General features: G+C 38.6%; 1 long non-coding RNA gene across 1 annotated transcript; it reads left to right on the forward strand.

Moving 5' to 3' along the window:
• Positions 1–87: 87 nt before the first annotated feature.
• On the forward strand, positions 88–5,493 carry LOC307037823. The gene is made up of 4 exons (XR_013807788.1): positions 88–498; positions 1,202–3,744; positions 4,249–4,354; positions 4,714–5,493. It is a non-coding gene; the product is annotated as an uncharacterized lncRNA (long non-coding RNA).
• Positions 5,494–7,101: the final 1,608 nt, after the last annotated feature.

Consider the following 7,101-nt stretch of genomic DNA (forward strand, 5'->3'; position numbering starts at 1 on the left):
GAAGAGCCGGAACGCCAATACAGAAGTAGCACACACTGTAGTTCATATATTGGCCGATAGGGACTGACTGAAGAAAGGAGCAATTTCCATAGACCCCCATGTTAAAATGCCCAACTTTACAGCAGAAAAAAACATGTTTCTACCCATGGATGCAATAAATATTATTATGAATATAGTTAGATTCCACCTCCATGATTATGGATCTGTGAGTGAATTGTTTTCTAACACGACCCTTTTATTTATATTAGGTCTTAAAGTTTTTGCATAAATTAGGGCGTGGTCACATTGAGTGACGGCTCTGTGAAGTGACTGCTGCTGCTAGCTTATTGTCTCTCTGCTAGCTGCTTCGTGAAGCTACAGGCAGGCACTCTGCCTGTTCAGCTCATCCAGGGAACCGGCTTGCCCCCGGCCGTGTTTGTGTGTTCTTCATGCTTATATATCGGACTATTGTGACTCGCTCTGCGGTTGAAACAGACGGTGCATGAATGCGGTTTTGCGGTAAGTGAAATTCGAGTACTTATTTATGTGTTAATGATTTTAATCAGCTACGTAATTAATGTTACGGCTTGGGTTAGCGTGTAAGCTAGTGGTAGCTACATCGGTGCTAACGATGCTAATAGTATCCTCCAAGTTAAAATCATAGACTATATAAAAACGTTAAAATGAAATAGACAAGTGTTAAGTGGGCTAATACTGTACAACAAACGGCTTCTGTTTGAGGTTGGTAAAATAAGGTCATCCTTGTAACTTAGAGAGATGATTATTATTTAGGTAGGAACTGTATGCATCACTAAGGTTAATTTAAATTGGCTATGCTCAAGTATGTAGACAACTAATGTCGAAGTAGTGTATGTGAAATCAACCTCACAATAAGATGTGTGTATATATTACAATTATTAATTTCATATTTCAAGATGATTACTTTAATATTACAATATGGTTGGTTGAGCTGGAGTTCATTATTGAGCTTACACGTTAACATCAGTCATGAAGAACGAACCCAAACCTTGTTGTTTTTATTAATTGCATTACCAAATGGGTATGAAATAAACAGCAAGCATTGGTAACACAACTTCCAAACTTATAATAAAATAAAAAGGACCCTGACTCGGACAATACACAATCCAACATGTTCAACAGAAGATAATCAGTTATATTGTCTGTACACATGGTACTTTACATATATATCTGTTTGTTTAAGGTCTCCAGGTGATGCAGACAGGCTGGACCAGAGAGTGAGAGACAGAACTGGACTCCTCACAGCAGTGAACTTCAGCACAGTTACAAATACTATTTTTTTCCTACTGTACAAAGAATCAAGAAAGATATTGGTTTAAGTATTGACTTTAATACACTGATATACATTCCATTAAACAATACTAGATCACCTACACACCAGTGAAGTTGAGGGGTTTTTCTGTGCAAAAAGTTACATTTAGATGTTAACAAGCAATATGATTTTGTCAGCTTTCTAATTTAATGTATTGAAGGCTAAGATATTTAACACATAGTGACAACTGCTACTATTTATCTCTCAATATTGTCTGTAAAAAACGTGGTAAAAGTTATTCTTTCCGTGAGACAACAGAGCAAGCTTCTACAGTTGCACTACGTTTTGATAACAGTTAAATATTATTTTGATAATAACATATATTTCAAAGTTGATGAACTAATTCATAATCTGATTGTCTTTGTAGCTCACTATTGAAATTTAAAAAAAACATTACAATTACAAAATAATTATATCTACAGGAGCTTGACGCTCGTCAACTATCAGCAGGAGGGCGGGGGAGCCTCGCTGCGGGGAAGCAGTGTGTGGACCTGTCAGCGCAACTTAGATGATGCCGAATTTAACAAACACATTAAAATAATTGGTTTAAACGGCATAATGATAAGGACGATCGTCCGTTCTGTGATTCTCCAGAACACACAAGTTATGATATTAGGATCATGCAGAGTGAGATGAGATCGCTGTCCCTTTAAGAGAGAGAGAGAGGGGTGCGGCTTGTGCATGTGTGTTTGTGGATGGTAGAGTGACAGTGAGGGAAAGTGTGTATGTTTCTGGAAGTGAAACGGGAAAGCAGAATAACAGAGGTCTGTGATGTATTTTGTGAAACAGAAGAACAGCTAAATAAATGCAACGTCCTCCCAAGAAGAGCTCGCCTCTCTCCAGTCATTTAAGCTAAAGTGGGTTATGGAACCTGAAGCTTGTTGCTTCTGCCCTCCTCGACTACGGTCTGGGAGCCGACAGGAAAGTTCAACACACAGATGGCCAGTCCGCCCCTTTGTAGCATATTATTTCGATGAGAGATGAGGAGATCGCCACTGGGCTTTCAACTAAATACACAGCCACGCAAAAACTGCGTCATTTGTACAGCTCCTTATGGGTACTGCTAAAATTTGTGAAGTGCTTTCCTCCGTGGTGAAACGATCAGCACTGCACCACGGAGGAAAGCGGCAGAAAGTCACCTGGAGATAAAGAGAGCGGGGCTGCGTTGCGTGCATGGCTTCCTTCTGCAGGTAACGGGGAGACGCGCTCTGGCGGCGGTCTCGCGTTCAGGATCCGAAAATTAATTTAAATATTTTGCACACTTATTCCACTTATGCCTAGTGTGCCACTGGTTACGGTGCCGCGTGCCAATGCTGGCACGCGTGCCAGGGGTTGCCGACCCCTGCTTTAGACAATAAGAAACATAAAGTTGACTGTTGAGTTGCTCAGTTTTTTTAGATTGTCAATACTATTACTGTATAACTAATACAGTATATCAGGTTAAGAGGCACATTCAAATAAAGATTGGTCTTTAAATACATGTTGTCTTTTGAATTGTTTGTCTAAACTCAAGGATCTAGAACGGTTACTTAGTTTTAATGATACAGTCTGGTTATTATGCTGTTTGGAGGAGGCCTCACAGGTAAGAGCACTAACTAGCTACCATCACATGTACCTTAGCTTGACTTAAATGTATTAAACGTATAATTAAGTGATATAAAAAAATATATAAATAACTAATGTCATGCAAACATATTAATATTTGCTTGATTCCAGTGTTGAATTTAGCACAATTGCATACAAACGTTAAGGGATTTTAAGATTCTGAAGTATTATGCTAAAAACTCAATAACTTAGATTATTATTTATAGTTTTGCTGAATAGTTTCATGTCCGCTTACCTTAGAAACGTAAAATGCCACGGCAGTGTGCAGATGGGGAGCATGTTAGCTTAGCTTAGCTTGGTAGCTTCTGGAACTTTCAGCTCGGTGGCAGCAGGTCCCGCCTCGGCTCCGCCTCTTTGCCCTTATTTGGAGCAGGCTGGAGAAGGCGGGAGTTGAACTCTGACGTCACTGTCGAGCCGTTAGTGGCCGACTCCGCCTACTAAGGGCTTCTCTGCAACTCTGCAGAATCCTATGGGTGACGTCACGGACCCTACGTCCATTTATATATACAGTCTATGGGCGAACCATAGTATCATTTTTTTACGGTGGCCGGCAGGTGCAAACTGCAAATAATGACATGAAAAACAAACAAACCCTGAAAACAAATACAACAGAAAAACGCTGCATTTACAGAAATGATATGCAAAGTCCAAAGCACGTACAAATCCCAAAACACATACAAAAAAAAAACATTCCGGAAGTGCTCCAGGCCTCTAGGGGGCGCGCTACGTGGAACAGATCGATGTCTGACCAGACATAGAGAGAACAAACAAGAGTGATGGAAATCGGGAGGAAAGAAAGATATAAGAAGGTAAGTTTTGTTTTTATACATAAAGCGGAGAGGAGAGCTTCACGTGAAGAGAAGATAAAGTGAGGGAAGAACATTATTAAAAGAGATGACAAATCAATTGCAGGCAAATAACCCGGGCCATAGTGAGAACCGCAGAAAAAGGACAGTTGAATTCTTAGCAGTTTGTTTATATGCTATGTATGTATTGTGTATAGATGTTGCAACTATACAGAGCTTAGCAATTGCCTGTAACTATGGTCATGCTAATATAGCTATTGAATTGAGAGAGAAAGAGATAAGTGACAACATGTGAAGAGGGTCAAAGTAATGAAGGATAGTAGTGTGCATTAGACATGCTCAAGAACAAATATAGAGAAGACATTCAAGGAGAGAGAGAGAGACAAAACACAGATTCAACGGTAAAATTATGTATCTTGCTATTTATTTAGCTAACCACTATTTAGACTATGTGTTTTTGATTGACTTGATTAAATGGATTTACTACATCAATGTATGTGTTTTCAGGCTGCCATGTTTTGTCCTTTCTGTGGCCAACATCTGGGGACAGTTCAAGTGTTATGTGGCTCCTTTGGCAAAAATGTACAGTTTTTGGCAGAAGTTGAACACAACAGTAAGTACAATTTTTTTTTATTGTATCTGTTTCAAATGCAAGAAATAAGGATTCAACACACTAATCTGTTAGAATACTAATTGTCAGATGCATACACTAGTTATCAGCATGAAGGACACATTTTTTCATTGTCTGTTTATGTGGAAATATGTTGAAGCCATCATTAAATTGTAGACAATGCATGATTAAATACACAAAACATGTGTATTATATCATACATTCATAATTGTGTATTAGTTCTATCTTTATAGAGAACATTATACATTTAGAATCAGATTTTGAGACAGTGAGCGGCTGGGAAGTCACACCGCCATGGGGCACAAACAGTTGCTATGACATGATGTTTTCTTCATTCTCAGGCATTCCATAAGGAGGGTCAGGAACTCAGGCTTGGGACCACAGTGTCCCCTCCATCCTCAGTTCATCCCTCATCATCAGTGAACTTAACTGACATCTCATGAGAGGGGTCGAATGAGGCACCTTGAAGCCGCGGATTGCTGTACACATTGGCTCTATTAATATTGAACCTGTTGCAAGATGTATTGTTCTTTTGCAGAGAGTTTTGCAACAATGTCCTCCGCAGTCAGGTATTCTGTGCTGGGAAAGACAAAGTGATGTATTGTAATATTAAATGATGAAGCTAGTAATAATATTTACAGTATAGAATAGAAAAATTCAGTGGTAATAGTAACAATTAATACCGTTGCTCCATTTTGTCTTCTGGCTCAGACTGGCTATCAATAATTATAAGTGCATACCCATTTGTGTAGTTGCTGCAGTGAGAAGACAGTTGAATAATTATTTTCAAATACATAATATATGCATGACAGTCATATTACAAAAGGATGTCGATCCTCTTCCTGTTTTTTCAATACATTGGGTTCTAAACTGACAACAGCACTTTGTCATACTCCTGCACAATCCTTGTAAACATTTGATATGGATGCAACAAACAATATCTGATCTTTGAAAAATATTTGTGGTGTTTTTTGTATCGTCTTCACTAAGATGTCAGATATTGTGGGTGTCATTTGGAAATGTATGAAAGTATAATTGTTCTGCTTCCTGGCAATGTTACCAACTGTGATTGGAGGCTATACTAACAAACACATGTAGCAATAAAGATACACACCAAACAACTGTGTCACGATGCAACTGTCAACATCGTTACCTATAGAAGTTGTTCTGATCCGGGCAGACTGGACCTCTTCCTGGATATGGGGTTGGTGCTCTATCCTATTGTTACCAGGAAATAAGTGCACAAAAAAAGGTATTTATTGATTTCATGTTCACAAATTCAAACCTACATGGTATAATTACATTTTTAGTCTTACCCGATCAGACGCTGGTTGTGGTGGCTGAGAGGTCTGATAAAGGTAAACAACAAATATATTCAAAGTACTGTACTGTTAAACATTCTGCTTCTTGTTGCACAAAATAATATGTTGACAATGTTTTATTTTACCCTGGCAAACGGTTGTCGATTCGTGGAGTGCTCACTTTTGGAACATTTGGAATGTCCCACACCTGCATACACACAAATTACTGACTGAAATAAAATAAATTCACTTTAATTAAGAATAGATGCCACGATAAATTCAAACTGACCAAGGTACATTATATTGTTGACCGTCCTTTAACTCTCACATTAGGATTTACATTGGGGCACAATAAACCAACTCTCTCTGCATCTATAATATATCTCAACCCAGTCTCATGGCATTTCGTGTTGCACAGCACGATTTTAAAAGCAATTTATTTCTATGGTAGTGAAGTATTATTTGAGTTATTTGAAGTATTAAAGTAACGTGTTATGGCAGGAAAGTTCAATCTGGTATATTCATTTTAATGTCACCTTATATAGAATGTGTGTTAAACTTGTGATTTCTGCATTGAGTGACTTCTGCCTAGCAGATACCAAGAAGAGGCCCCTAGGGTCTCTCTGTTAATGATCAATAGTCCTTGCAATTAACAGGGGAAGTCCAGATACATTTTCAGATAATGTAGTTAAAGTCTTGTAGAATTAATGTTTATCTCCTACACATCCTGCAGGCCTTGAGACTTGGGTCACCCAGCAGTAACCAAGATAAACGTCCTTTTGAGCTTATCAATAAAATGTATTCATTCCTAGTAAGCTGACTTTGGGGTGAAGGGAAGTTCAGGAAGCCATTAAGCCACAAGAACAATTAAACTTCTGTTAATCAACCAAACTCATGACTTTCAGGGGACAGGACATTCGGACCTATAACAAGGGTCACTTCATAGAGAATATATGTGTGTGGTTGATTACTTTGTATTAATAATAACAGTATGTGTAAAGGAAGCTGGAATATGCAATGTGAAACCTTTATTTGAGATAAAGATTCTGCAGGGAATATTCTTAAAGAACAATAGCTCAAGTGTCTGGAAGAGCTGCAGGCTAAATGAGCTGTGCGGTACTTTTACTGCTTGAGATCAGAGCTGATGTTTTCCTCTTGTTATTATTGTTTGAGGTTAAGGTAACTCACATTTGTTATTTGTATAATCCAACTATAAAAACTATATCTTAAAACTATCTTATAAAATGCCAAAAGTATGTGAAACTTGCAAGGAGGAGTTTGTTATCTCGAATGTAAGGGTCGCCTCTGGCTCGCGCTGATTGGCTGTCTTTTCTAAGTGGAGGACCCCTCGGGGGGGGGGGGGCAGCCGCATAGCTCTCCTGGGGTTTTGGATATAAGCCTATGTTTTCTTTAGACCAGCCTCTTCTT

Source organism: Notothenia rossii (assembly GCF_949606895.1).
Source record: "Notothenia rossii genome assembly, chromosome: 4".
Taxonomy (NCBI): Eukaryota; Metazoa; Chordata; class Actinopteri; order Perciformes; family Nototheniidae; genus Notothenia; species Notothenia rossii.